The sequence below is a fragment of the Salmo trutta genome, chromosome 33 (assembly GCF_901001165.1).
Source record: "Salmo trutta chromosome 33, fSalTru1.1, whole genome shotgun sequence".
NCBI classification, from domain to species: domain Eukaryota; kingdom Metazoa; phylum Chordata; class Actinopteri; order Salmoniformes; family Salmonidae; genus Salmo; species Salmo trutta.
Genome location: NC_042989.1, coordinates 42,183,889 through 42,200,066, shown reverse-complemented (window position 1 = coordinate 42,200,066; position 16,178 = coordinate 42,183,889). Strand labels below are relative to the sequence as shown.

General features: G+C 44.1%; 1 pseudogene; it reads left to right on the top strand.

Annotated features, from left to right (window-relative positions):
• LOC115172176 (protein numb homolog) overlaps window positions 1-16,178 on the top strand; it is a 100,384-nt pseudogene that overhangs the window by 50,954 nt on the left and 33,252 nt on the right.

Below are 16,178 nucleotides of genomic sequence, written 5' to 3'. Positions count from 1 at the left end.
AATACCTCTGTCTTGTTTCTCTACCAGACTTCAGTCACCACCTCAGAGGAATTATTTTAACACTCTCATCAACTGGTGTGTTGCATTGGGCTGCCTGGTCTCTTGTCATAAACACAGGAGCCCTAAGAGTTTAGACTGCATTAGCACGGGGACTGACCTTTACAGGGTGTGTGTGGCTGTCCTCTGGTAATCTGATGTTAACTATTTGATAGCAGCATTAGTCCTACAGTTAGACTGATGAATAGAAATGACAATAAATCCTCTAGTGAGTTGATGAATAAGTCTGGGATGAATCTGCATGGAATCAGCAGTCCTCTACTCTCCTCTGGGTCTCCCTGCAGTGGTAACTACTGTGACACACAAAATACAGAGACCACACTCGTGTGTGTGTGTGTGTGTGTGTGTGTGTGTGTGTGTGTGTGTGTGTGTGCCGTGCCGTGCCGTGCCGTGCCGTGCCGTGCATTTGGAAAGTATTCAGACCCCTTGACTTTTTCCACATTTTGTTAAGTTACAGCCTTTTTCTAAAATGGATTCAATTGTTTTTTCCCCTCATCAATTTACACAATACCCCATAATGACATCACAATACCCCATAATGACATCACAATACCCCATAATGACATCACAATACCCCATAATGACATCACAATACCCCATAATGACATCGCAAAAACAGGTTTTTAGAAATGTTTGCAAATGTATTAACTAAAAAAAAACTGAAATGATCACATTTACATAAGTATTCAGACCCTTTACTCAGTACTTTGTTGAATCACCTTTGGCAGCGATTACAGCTTTGAGTCTTCTTGGGTATGATGTTACAAGCTTGGCACACCTGTATTTGGGGAGTTTCTCCCATTCTTCTCTGCAGATCCTCTCAAGCTCTGTCAGGTTGGATGGGGAGCGTCGCTGCACAGTTATTTTCAGGTCTCTCCAGAGATGTTAGATCAGGTTCAAGTCCGGTCTCTGGCTGGGCCACTCAAGGACATTCAGAGACTTGTCCCGAAGTCACTCCTACGTTGTCTTGGCTGTGTGCTTAGGGTTGTTGTCCTGTTGGAAGGTGAACCTTCACCCCAGTCTGAGGTTCTGAGCCCTCTGGAGCAGGTTTTCATCAAGGATCTCTCTGTACTTTGCGCCGTTCATCTTTCCCTCGATCCTGACTAGTCTCCCAGTCCCTGCTGCTGATAAACATCCCCACAGCATGATGCTGCCAACACCATGCTTCACCGTAGGGATGGTGCCAAGTCATTGTGGGGTATTGAGTCATTGTGGGGTATTGAGTCATTGTGGGGTATTGAGTCATTGTGGGGTATTGAGTCATTGTGGGGTATTGAGTCATTGTGGGGTGTCTATTTTGTGAAGTGCACCAGTCCCTCCTACAGCAAAGCACCCCCACAACATGATGCTGCCACCCCCGTGCTTCACGGTTGAGATGGTGTTCTTCGGCTTGCAAGCCTCCTCCTTTTTCCTCCAAACATAACGATGGTCATTATGGCCAAACAGTTACATTTTTGTTCCATCAGACCAGAGGACATTTCTCCAAAAAGTACGATCTTTGTCCCCATGTGCAGTTGCAAACCGTAGTCTGGCTTTTTTATGCCGGTTTTGGAGCAGTGGCTTCTTCCTTGCTGAGCGGCCTTTCAGGTTATGTCGATATAGGACTCGTTTTACTGTGGATATAGATACTTTTCTACCTGTTTCCTCCAGCATCTTCACAAGGTCCTTTGCTGTTGTTCTGGGATTGATTTGCACTTTTTGCATCAAAGTACGTTCATCTCTAGGAGACAGAACGCGTCTCCTTCCTGAGCGGTATGATGGCTGTGTGGTCCCATGGTGTTTATACTTGCGTACTATTGTTTGTACAGATGAACGTGGTACCTTCAGGTGTTTGGAAATTGCTCCCAAGGATGAATCAGACTTGTGGAGGTCTACAATGTTTTTTCTGAGGTCTTGGCTGATTTCTTTTGATTTTCCCATGATGTCATGCAAAGAGTCACTGAGTTTGAAGGTAGGCCTTGAAATACATCCACAGGTACACCTCCAATTGGCTCAAATTATGTCAATTAGCCTATAAGCAGCTTCTAAAGCCATGACATAATTTTCTGGAATTTTCCAAGCTGTTTAAAGGCACAGTCAACTTAGTGTATGTAAACTTCTGACCCACTGGAATTGTGATACTGTGAATTATAAGTGAAATAGTCTGTCTGTAAACAATTGTTGGAAAATGACTTGTGTCATGCACAAAGTAGATGTCCTAACCGACTTGCCAAAACTATAGTTTGTTAACAAGAAATTTGTGGAGTGGTTGAAAAACGAGTTTTAATTACTCCAACCTAAGTGTATGTAAACTTGCGACTTCAGCTGTAAATACACACGACTATATATTACTTCAGTTATTTCAAGGCTACAAAGAAATACATTGTGAAGCATTTGCTTGTGCGACACACTAGGCTGGCAGGAACATTAAACTACATTATGTTCTATTATATCATTATAATCTATAAATTGGGTATCTAGGAGGTGACTCACTTTAGAATTTAAATACAAATTCAATAAAAAAAATGACTTGAATTCATTTTTCGAAACACGCGTTTGGCCAGAGTGTGGCTTCAGGCTCATGCGACGGTTCCTGGATAGCAGGGGGAGAATACCCTCTCCAGGATGATCAACAGGCCACTCTTACCAGGCTGGGCAGACATGTGGATCAACACGCTGCAGGCCACTCTTACCAGGCTGGGCAGACATGTGGAGGAGGGTTTTTGTTTGTTTTTTTCATAGCTAGGTTTAAAGGTTTTTTAGAAATAACCCTATTAAAACTAAAAGTTCCCTGCGAGGTTCATACGGTGGCAAGCCTGTTGTTTCGATAATGGAACCAAAACGAACAAAACTTTTAAGAGATCTGATTTTTTTGAGTTTATAAATATTTTGCTACATTGATACAGTTATCTCTCCACCTCCTTTCCTTTCTGTTAACATGTGTACGTACTAATTACACCGTCGTGCTTTCAGTTGTCTTTTCGGATTCCACAGTGATTCTATAGTTGTGGACACTACATCACCCCACTGCCTCTCTTCTATAGTTGTGGACACTACATCACCACACTGCCTCTCTTCTATAGTTGTGGACACTACATCACCCCACTGCCTCTCTTCTATAGTTGTGGACACTACATCACCCCACCCCCTCTCTTCTATAGTTGTGGATACTACATCACCCCACTGCCTCTCTTCTATAGTTGTGGACACTACATCACCCCACTGCCTCTCTTCTATAGTTGTGGACACTACATCACCCCACTGCCTCTCTTCTATAGTTGTGGATACTACATCACCCCACTGCCTCTCTTCTATAGTTGTGGACACTACATCACCCCACTGCCTCTCTTCTATAGTTGTGGACACTACATCACCACACTGCCTCTCTTCTTTAGTTGTGGACACTACATCACCACACTGCCTCTCTTCTATAGTTGTGGACACTACATCACCCCACTGCCTCTCTTCTATAGTTGTGGACACTACATCACCCCACTGCCACTCTTCTATAGTTGTGGATACTACATCACCCCACTGCCTCTCTTCTATAGTTGTGGACACTACATCACCCCACTGCCTCTCTTCTATAGTTGTGGACACTGCATCACCCCACTGCCTCTCTTCTATAGTTGTGGACACTACATCACCCCACTCCCTCTCTTCTTTAGTTGTGGATACTACATCACCCCACTCCCTCTCTTCTATAGTTGTGGACACTACATCACCCCACTGCCTCTCTTCTATAGTTGTGGACACTACATCACCCCACTGCCTCTCTTCTATAGTTGTGGATACTACATCACCCCACTGCCTCTCTTCTATAGTTGTGGATACTACATCACCCCACTGCCTCTCTTCTATAGTTGTGGATACTACATCACCCCACTGCCTCTCTTCTATAGTTGTGGACACTACATCACCCCACTGCCTCTCTTCTTTAGTTGTGGACACTACATCACCACACTGCCTCTCTTCTATAGTTGTGGACACTACATCACCCCACTGCCTCTCTTCTTTAGTTGTGGACACTACATCACCCCACTGCCTCTCTTCTATAGTTGTGGATACTACATCACCCCACTGCCTCTCTTCTATAGTTGTGGACACTACATCACCACACTGCCTCTCTTCTTTAGTTGTGGACACTACATCACCCCACTGCCTCTCTTCTATAGTTGTGGACACTACATCACCACACTGCCTCTCTTCTATAGTTGTGGACACTACATCACCCCACTGCCTCTCTTCTTTAGTTGTGGACACTACATCACCACACTGCCTCTCTTCTATAGTTGTGGACACTACATCACCCCACTGCCTCTCTTCTTTAGTTGTGGACACTACATCACCCCACTGCCTCTCTTCTATAGTTGTGGACACTACATCACCACACTGCCTCTCTTCTTTAGTTGTGGACACTACATCACCCCACTGCCTCTCTTCTATAGTTGTGGACACTACATCACCACACTGCCTCTCTTCTATAGTTGTGGACACTACATCACCCCACTGCCTCTCTTCTATAGTTGTGGACACTACATCACCCCACTGCCTCTCTTCTTTAGTTGTGGACACTACATCACCACACCCCCTCTCTTCTATAGTTGTGGACACTACATCACCCCACTGCCTCTCTTCTTTAGTTGTGGACACTACATCACCCCACCCCCTCTCTTCTATAGTTGTGGACACTACATCACCCCACTGCCTCTCTTCTTTAGTTGTGGACACTACATCACCCCACCCCCTCTCTTCTATAGTTGTGGACACTACATCACCCCACCCCCTCTCTTCTATAGTTGTGGACACTACATCACCCCACCCCCTCTCTTCTATAGTTGTGGACACTACATCACCCCACCCCCTCTCTTCTATAGTTGTGGACACTACATCACCCCACCCCCTCTCTTCTATAGTTGTGGACACTACATCACCCCACCCCCTCTCTTCTATAGTTGTGGACACTACATCATCCCACCCCCTCTCTTCTATAGTTGTGGACACTACATCACCCCACCCCCTCTCTTCTATAGTTGTGGACACTACATCACCCCACCGCCTCTCTTCTATAGTTGTGGACACTACATCACCCCACTGCCTCTCTTCTATAGTTGTGGATACTACATCACCACACTGCCTCTCTTCTATAGTTGTGGACACTACATCACCACACTGCCTCTCTTCTATAGTTGTGGACACTACATCACCCCACTGCCTCTCTTCTATAGTTGTGGACACTACATCACCACACTGCCTCTCTTCTATAGTTGTGGACACTACATCACCCCACTGCCTCTCTTCTATAGTTGTGGACACTACATCACCCCACTGCCTCTCTTCTATAGTTGTGGACACTACATCACCACACTGCCTCTCTTCTATAGTTGTGGACACTACATCACCCCACTCCCTCTCTTCTATAGTTGTGGACACTACATCACCCCACTGCCTCTCTTCTATAGTTGTGGACACTACATCACCCCACTGCCTCTCTTCTTTAGTTGTGGACACTACATCACCACACTGCCTCTCTTCTTTAGTTGTGGACACTACATCACCCCACTCCCTCTCTTCTGTAGTTGTGGACACTACATCACCACACTGCCTCTCTTCTATAGTTGTGGACACTACATCACCACACTGCCTCTCTTCTATAGTTGTGGACACTACATCACCCCACTCCCTCTCTTCTATAGTTGTGGACACTACATCACCCCACTGCCTCTCTTCTATAGTTGTGGACACTACATCACCCCACTGCCTCTCTTCTATAGTTGTGGACACTACATCACCCCACTGCCTCTCTTCTATAGTTGTGGACACTACATCACCCCACTGCCTCTCTTCTATAGTTGTGGACACTACATCACCACACTGCCTCTCTTCTATAGTTGTGGACACTACATCACCACACTGCCTCTCTTCTATAGTTGTGGACACTACATCACCCCACTGCCTCTCTTCTATAGTTGTGGATACTACATCACCCCACTGCCTCTCTTCTATAGTTGTGGACACTACATCACCCCACTGCCTCTCTTCTATAGTTGTGGACACTACATCACCACACCGCCTCTCTTCTATAGTTGTGGACACTACATCACCCCACCGCCTCTCTTCTATAGTTGTGGACACTACATCACCCCACCGCCTCTCTTCTATAGTTGTGGACACTACATCACCCCACTGCCTCTCTTCTATAGTTGTGGACACTACATCACCCCACTGCCTCTCTTCTATAGTTGTGGACACTACATCACCCCACTGCCTCTCTTCTATAGTTGTGGACACTACATCACCCCACTGCCTCTCTTCTATAGTGTGGGACACTACATCACCCCACTGCCTCTCTCTATAGTTGTGGACACTACATCACCCCACTGCCTCTCTTCTATAGTTGTGGATACTACATCACCCCACTGCCTCTCTTCTATAGTTGTGGACACTACATCACCCCACTGCCTCTCTTCTATAGTTGTGGATACTACATCACCCCACTGCCTCTCTTCTATAGTTGTGGACACTACATCACCCCACTGCCTCTCTTCTATAGTTGTGGACACTACATCACCCCACTGCCTCTCTTCTATAGTTGTGGATACTACATCACCCCACTGCCTCTCTTCTATAGTTGTGGACACTACATCACCCCACTGCCTCTCTTCTATAGTTGTGGATACTACATCACCCCACTGCCTCTCTTCTATAGTTGTGGACACTACATCACCCCACTGCCTCTTTTCTATAGTTGTGGACACTACATCACCCCACTGCCTCTCTTCTATAGTTGTGGATACTACATCACCCCACTGCCTCTCTTCTATAGTTGTGGACACTACATCACCCCACTGCCTCTCTTCTATAGTTGTGGATACTACATCACCACACTGCCTCTCTTCTATAGTTGTGGACACTACATCACCCCACTGCCTCTCTTCTATAGTTGTGGACACTACATCACCCCACTGCCTCTCTTCTATAGTTGTGGATACTACATCACCCCACTGCCTCTCTTCTATAGTTGTGGACACTACATCACCACACTGCCTCTCTTCTATAGTTGTGGACACTACATCACCCCACTGCCTCTCTTCTTTAGTTGTGGACACTACATCACCCCACCCCCTCTCTTCTATAGTTGTGGACACTACATCACCCCACTGCCTCTCTTCTATAGTTGTGGACACTACATCACCCCACTGCCTCTCTTCTATAGTTGTGGATACTACATCACCCCACTGCCTCTCTTCTATAGTTGTGGACACTACATCACCCCACTGCCTCTCTTGCTCTTTGTCCTCCTCAGTCTTTTGTAAGTCACCTTGATTTAGCAGCTGTGTGTTTTATCAGTTTCTTTATGAAAATATTTAGTGAACTCCGTGACATTTTTAGATAAAGCAAGGGGCTATATCAGCACGCAAGTAGACTACAAATGCATGCTGGGGCAGCCGCGCCCAGAGCTCGTAACGTGAGTGGTACTGGAGCGGGCGAGAAGGCTGACATTCCAGTCTTTGGGAATCACGCTCCAGTCAAATTGGGCACGCTCCTCTCCAGCTCCGCTCCTCTCCAGCTCCTCTCCAGCTCCTCTCCAGCTCCGCTCCTCTCCAGCTCCGCTCCTCTCCAGCTCCGCTCCTCTCCAGCTCCGCTCCTGTCCAGCTCCTCTCCATCTACGCTCCATCTCCTCTCCAGCTCCGCTCCTCTCCAGCTCATTAGACCAGAAGCATTAAAACCATGAGGAGTGTTGGTTAACATCAGATTCATCAGAGGATTTCAGAGGACACTTTTTATTCAACCTTGTTGACAATCAGAGTCCGATTCTAGGTTCAGGTCACCCAGAAGACATTCTGTCAACTGTTCCTCTAATCCTGGTACGACAGACAAGCTGCTGCAGACAGACTGTTACAAGACAGACAGGCTTCCCTGTCCAGGCCCTGGTACGACAGACAGCCTATCCTGTCCAGGCCTCTCTCCATCTCTCTCTCTCCATCTCTCTCTCTCCATCTCTCTCTCTACATCTCTCTCTCTACATCTCTCTCTCTCCATCTCTCTCTCTACATCTCTCTCTCTACATCTCTCTCTCTACATCTCTCTCTCTACATCTCTCTCTCTCTCTCTCTCTCTCTCTCTCTCTCTCTCTCTCTCTCTACATCTCTCTCTCTCTCTCTCTCTCTCTCTCTCTCTCTCTCTCTCTCTACATCTCTCTCTCTCTCTACATCTCTCTCTCTCTACATCTCTCTCTCTCTCTCTCTACATCTCTCTCTCTACATCTCTCTCTCTCTCTCTACATCTCTCTCTCTACATCTCTCTCTCTCTCTACATCTCTCTCTCTCTCTCTCTACATCTCGCTTTCTCTCTCTCTCTCTCTACATCTCTCTCTCTCTCTCTCTCTCTACATCTCTCTCTCTCTCTCTACATCTCTCTCTCTCTCTCTCTACATCTCTCTCTCTCTCTCTACATCTCTCTCGCTCTCTCTCTACACCTCTCTCTCTACACCTCTCTCTCGTTCAAAAGGCTTAATTGGCATGGGAAACATATGTTTACATTGCCAATGTAATAAACAACAATGGAAATAAACACGAGAAACATTAGCTAACATTCCACTCACCAGTGTGATGTTATTGGCTACGTACGGTGTTGTAGCTAACATTCCACTCACCAGTGCGATGTTATTGGCTACGTACGGTGTTGTAGCTAACATTCCACTCACCAGTGCGATGTTATTGGCTACGTACGGTGTTGTAGCTAACATTCCACTCACCAGTGTGATGTTATTGGCTACGTACGGTGTTGTAGCTAACATTCCACTCACCAGTGTGATGTTATTGGCTACGTACGGTGTTGTAGCTAACATTCCACTCACCAGTGCGATGTTATTGGCTACGTACGGTGTTGTAGCTAACATTCCACTCACCAGTGCGATATTATTGGCTACGTACGGTGTTGTAGCTAACATTCCACTCACCAGTGTGATGTTATTGGCTACGTACGGTGTTGTAGCTAACATTCCACTCACCAGTGCGATGTTATTGGCTACGTACGGTGTTGTAGCTAACATTCCACTCACCAGTGTGATGTTATTGGCTACGTACGGTGTTGTAGCTAACATTCCACTCACCAGTGTGATGTTTTCGGCTACGTACGGTGTTGTAGCTAACATTCCACTCACCAGTGTGATGTTATTGGCTACGTACGGTGTTGTAGCTAACATTCCACTCACCAGTGTGATGTTATTGGCTACGTACGGTGTTGTAGCTAACATTCCACTCACCAGTGCGATGTTATTGGCTACGTACGGTGTTGTAGCTAACATTCCACTCACCAGTGTGATGTTATTGGCTACGTACGGTGTTGTAGCTAACATTCCACTCACCAGTGTGATGTTATTGGCTACGTACGGTGTTGTAGCTAACATTCCACTCACCAGTGCGATGTTATTGGCTACGTACGGTGTTGTAGCTAACATTCCACTCACCAGTGCGATATTATTGGCTACGTACGGTGTTGTAGCTAACATTCCACTCACCAGTGTGATGTTATTGGCTACGTACGGTGTTGTAGCTAACATTCCACTCACCAGTGCGATGTTATTGGCTACGTACGGTGTTGTAGCTAACATTCCACTCACCAGTGTGATGTTATTGGCTACGTACGGTGTTGTAGCTAACATTCCACTCACCAGTGTGATGTTATTGGCTACGTACGGTGTTGTAGCTAACATTCCACTCACCAGTGTGATGTTATTGGCTACGTACGGTGTTGTAGCTAACATTCCACTCACCAGTGTGATGTTATTGGCTACGTACGGTGTTGTAGCTAACATTCCACTCACCAGTGCGATGTTATTGGCTACGTACGGTGTTGTAGCTAACATTCCACTCACCAGTGCGATGTTATTGGCTACGTACGGTGTTGTAACAATGTGCAAATAGTTAATGCACCAAAGGGAAGATAAATAACTAGATAAATACAGGTTGTTTTTACAATGGTGTTTGTGTTCCACTAGTTTGTCTTTTCTCATGGCAACGGACCACACATCTTGCTGCTGTGACGGCACACTGCAGTATTTCACCTAATAGATATGGGAGTTTATCAATGTTGGATTTGTTTTCAAATCTTTGTGTGGTCTCTCCTCCCCTCTCTCCTCTCCTCTCCTCTCCTCTCCTCTCCTCTCCTCTCCTCTCCTCTCCTCTCCTCTCAGGAGGTCCAGGATGAATAAGCTCCGGCAGAGTTTCAGACGGAAGAAAGACGTGTATGTCCCTGAGTCCAGCCGACCGCACCAGTGGCAGACGGACGAAGAGGCGGTCCGCGGCGGCAAGTGCAGCTTCGCAGTCAAGGTGACACACACACACACACACATTAATACACACACACATTAATACACACACACACATTAATACACACACACACACATTAATACACACACACATTAATACACACACACATTAATACACACACACACACACATTAATACACACACACATTAATACACACACACACACACACATTAATACACACACACACACATTAATACACACACACACATTAATACACACACATTAATACACACACACACACATTAATACACACACACACACATTAATACACACACACATTAATACACACACACACACATTAATATACACACACATTAATACACACACACATTAATACACACACACACACATTAATACACACACACATTAATACACACACACACACATTAATACACACACACATTAATACACACACACACACATTAATACACACATTAATACACACACACACATTAATACACACACACACACATTAATACACACATTAATACACACACACACACATTAATACACACACACATTAATACACACACACACACACATTAATACACACACACACACACATATACACACACACACATTAATACACACACACATTAATACACACACACACACATTAATACACACATTAATACACACACACATTAATACACACATTAATACACACACACATTAATACACACACACATTAATACATCCGTACACACATTAAAACACACATTAATACACACACACATTAATACACACATTAATACATCCGTACACACATTAATACACACATTAATACACACACACATTAATACACACATTAATACATTAATACACACATTAATACATCCGCACACACATTAATACATCCGCACACACATTAATACACACACACACATTAATACACACACACATTAATACACACACACACATTAATACACACACACATTAATACACACACACACACATTAATACACACATTAATACACACACACATTAATACACACACACATTAATACACACACACACATTAATACACACACACATTAATACACACATTAATACACACACACACACATTAATACACACACACACACATTAATACACACACACACACATTAATACACACACACACACATTAATACACACACACACACATTAATACACACACACATTAATACACACACACATTAATACATCCGTACACACATTAAAACACACATTAATACACACACACATTAATACACACATTAATACATCCGTACACACATTAATACACACATTAATACACACACACATTAATACACACATTAATACATCCGCACACACATTAATACATCCGCACACACATTAATACACACACACACATTAATACACACACACATTAATACACACACACATTAATACACACACACACACATTAATACACACATTAATACACACACACATTAATACACACACACATTAATACACACACACACACATTAATACACACACACATTAATACACACACACACACATTAATACACACACACACACATTAATAACACACACACACATTAATACACACACACACACATTAATACACACACACACACATTAATACACACACACACACATTAATACACACACACACACATTAATACACACACACATTAATACACACACACACATTAATACACACACACATTAATACACACACATTAATACACACACACACACATTAATACACACACACACACATTAATACACACACACATTAATACACACACACACACATTAATACACACATTAATACACACACACACATTAATACACACACACACACACATTAATACACACATTAATACACACACACACATTAATACACACACACATTAATACACACACACACACACATTAATACACACATTAATACACACACACACACATTAATTCACACACACATTAATACACACACACACATTAATACACACACACATTAATACACACACACACACATTAATACACACATTAATACACACACACATTAATACACACATTAATACACACACACATTAATACACACACACATTAATACATCCGTACACACATTAAAACACACATTAATACACACAAACATTAATACACACATTAATACATCCGTACACACATTAATACACACATTAATACACACACACATTAATACACACATTAATACATCCGCACACACATTAATACATCCGCACACACATTAATACACACATTAATACACACATTAATACACACACACACATTAATACACACACACATTAATACACACACACACACATTAATACACACACACATTAATACACACACACACACATTAATACACACATTAATACACACACACATTAATACACACATTAATACACACACACATTAATACACACACACATTAATACATCCGTACACACATTAAAACACACATTAATACACACACACATTAATACACACATTAATACATCCGTACACACATTAATACACAAATTAATACATCCGTACACACAGAGCAGAGCCTCTGTATCTAGCCCCCCTCATACCACCCTAACAACTCACACGGCCTGTCAACGGTCTGGTCTCATTCATCACTGGAGCCTGGCCACTTTTAGGAGAGAGAGAGTTGGAGAAGGGGAGGGAGGGAGAAGGGGAGGGAGGGAGAAGGGGGGGAGGGAGAAGGAGTGTTGGAGAGGGGGAGTGTTGGAGAGGGGGAGTGTTGGAGCGGGGAGTGTTGGAGTGTTGGAGGGGGGGAGTGTTGGAGGGGGGGAGTGTTGGAGGGGGGGAGTGTTGGAGGGGGGAGTGTTGGAGGGGGGAGTGTTGGAGTGTTGGAGGGGGAGTGTTGGAGGGGGGAGTGTTGGAGTGTTGGAGGGGGGAGTGTTGGAGGGGGGAGTGTTGGAGTGTTGGAGGGGGGGAGTGTTGGGATGGAGCTGCTATTTAGACGTAGTTGACCTTGCGTCTTATTTCTGTTTCTCACCAACTGTGCCAATGCAACCTACCATGATAATACTGTATACTCTCTCCCTCAACCTACCATGATAATACTGTATACTCTCTCTCTCCCTCAACCTACCATGATAATACTGTATACTCTCTCCCTCAACCTACCATGATAATACTGTATACTCTCTCTCTCCCTCATCCTACCATGATAATACTGTATACTCTCTCTCTCCCTCAACCTACCATGATAATACTGTATACTCTCTCCCTCCCTCATCCTACCATGATAATACTGTATACTCTCTCCCTCAACCTACCATGATAATACTGTATACTCTCTCCCTCTCTCAACCTACCATGATAATACTGTATACTCTCTCCCTCAACCTACCATGATAATACTGTATACTCTCTCTCTCCCTCAACCTACCATGATAATACTGTATACTCTCTCCCTCAACCTACCATGATAATACTGTATACTCTCTCCCTCCACCTACCATGATAATACTGTATACTCTCTCCCTCAACCGACCATGATAATACTGTATACTCTCTCCCTCCACCTACCATGATACTACTGTATACTCTCTCCCTCAACCTACTATGATAATACTGTATACTCTCTCCCTCAACCTACCATGATAATACTGTATACTCTCTCCCTCCCCCCACCTACCATGCTAATACTGTATACTCCCTCCCTCCACCTACCATGATAATACTGTATACTCTCTCTCTCCCTCATCCTACCATGATAATACTGTATACTCTCTCCCTTCTCCTACCATGATAATACTGTATACTCTCTCTCTCCCTCAACCTACCATGATAATACTGTATACTCTCTCCCTCAACCTACCATGATAATACTGTATACTCTCTCTCTCCCTCAACCTACCATGATAATACTGTATACTCTCTCTCTCCCTCAACCTACCATGATAATACTGTATACTCTCTCTCTCCCTCAACCTACCATGATAATACTGTATACTCTCTCTCTCCCTCAACCTACCATGATAATACTGTATACTCTCTCCCTCCCTCCACCTACCATGATAATACTGTATACTCTCTCCCTCCCTCCACCTACCATGATAATACTGTATACTCTCTCTCTCCCTCATCCTACCATGATAATACTGTATACTCTCTCCCTCCCTCAACCTACCATGATAATACTGTATACTCTCTCCCTCCCTCAACCTACCATGATAATACTGTATTCTCTTTTTCCCTCCACTTACCATGATAATACTGTATACTCTCTCCCTCCACCTACCATGATAATACTGTATACTCTCTCCCTCAACCTACCATGATAATACTGTATACTCTCTCCCTCCACCTACCATGATACTACTGTATACTCTCTCCCTCAACCTACCATGATAATACTGTATACTCTCTCCCTCCACCTACCATGATAATACTGTATACTCTCTCCCTCCCTCAACCTACCATGATAATACTGTATACTCTCTCCCTCCCTCAACCTACCATGATAATACTGTATACTCTCTCCCTCCCTCAACCTACCATGATAATACTGTATACTCTCTCCCTCCCTCCACCTACCATGATAATACTGTATACTCCCTCCCTCAACCTACCATGATAATACTGTATACTCTCTCTCTCCCTCAACCTACCATGATAATACTGTATACTCTCTCCCTCAACCTACCATGATAATACTGTATACTCTCTCTCTCCCTCAACCTACCATGATAATACTGTATACTCTCTCTCTCCCTCAACCTACCATGATAATACTGTATACTCTCTCTCTCCCTCAACCTACCATGATAATACTGTATACTCTCTCCCCCCACCTACCATGATAATACTGTATACTCTCTCCCAACACCTACCATGATAATACTGTATACTCTCTCCCTCCACCTACCATGATACTACTGTATACTCTCTCCCTCAACCTACCATGATAATACTGTATACTCTCTCCCCCCAACTACCATGATAATACTGTATACTCTCTCCCTCCCTCAACCTACCATGATAATACTGTATACTCTCTCCCCCCACCTACCATGATAATACTGTATACTCTCTCTCTCCCTCAACCTACCATGATAATACTGTATACTCTCTCCCTCCACCTACCATGATAATACTGTATACTCTCTCCCCCCACCTACCATGATAATACTGTATACTCTCTCCCTCCACCTACCATGATAATACTGTATACTCTCTCCCCCCACCTACCATGATAATACTGTATACTCTCTCCCTCCACCTACCATGATAATACTGTATACTCTCTCCCTCCACCTACCATGATAATACTGTATACTCTCTCCCTCCATTTCCCTGAGAAGCTCGTGTTGTGTGGGTTGAAATTGTTTTGTGGTGAGATTCTCACTGTAGCACAAAACGGAGAGAAGAAAGGATGAATTACAGGGTCAAATGGTCCGTCTGTATGGTGACGGGAGGGAGGGAGGGAGGGGAGAGAGAGGGAGGGAGAGGGGGGAGGGAGAGGGGGGAGGGAGGTGTAGGGAGGGAGGGGAGAGAGAGGGAGGGAGAGGGGGAGGGAGGTGTAGGGAGAGGATGCCTGCAAATATAAGAAAGTAGAAAGAGCTCTGAGCAGACACCACACAGAGAGAGAGTACAATACAACCCATGTTGATTTATTTTCCCTTTTTTGTACTTCAACTATTTACACATTGTTACAACACAACACAGACCCTGTGGTCTGCTGGTCTCATAGCAACACAGACCCTGTGGTCTGCTGGTCTCATAGCAACACAGACCCTGTGGTCTCCTGGTCTCATAGCAACACAGACCCTGTGGTCTCCTGGTCTCATAGCAACACAGACCCTGTGGTCTCCT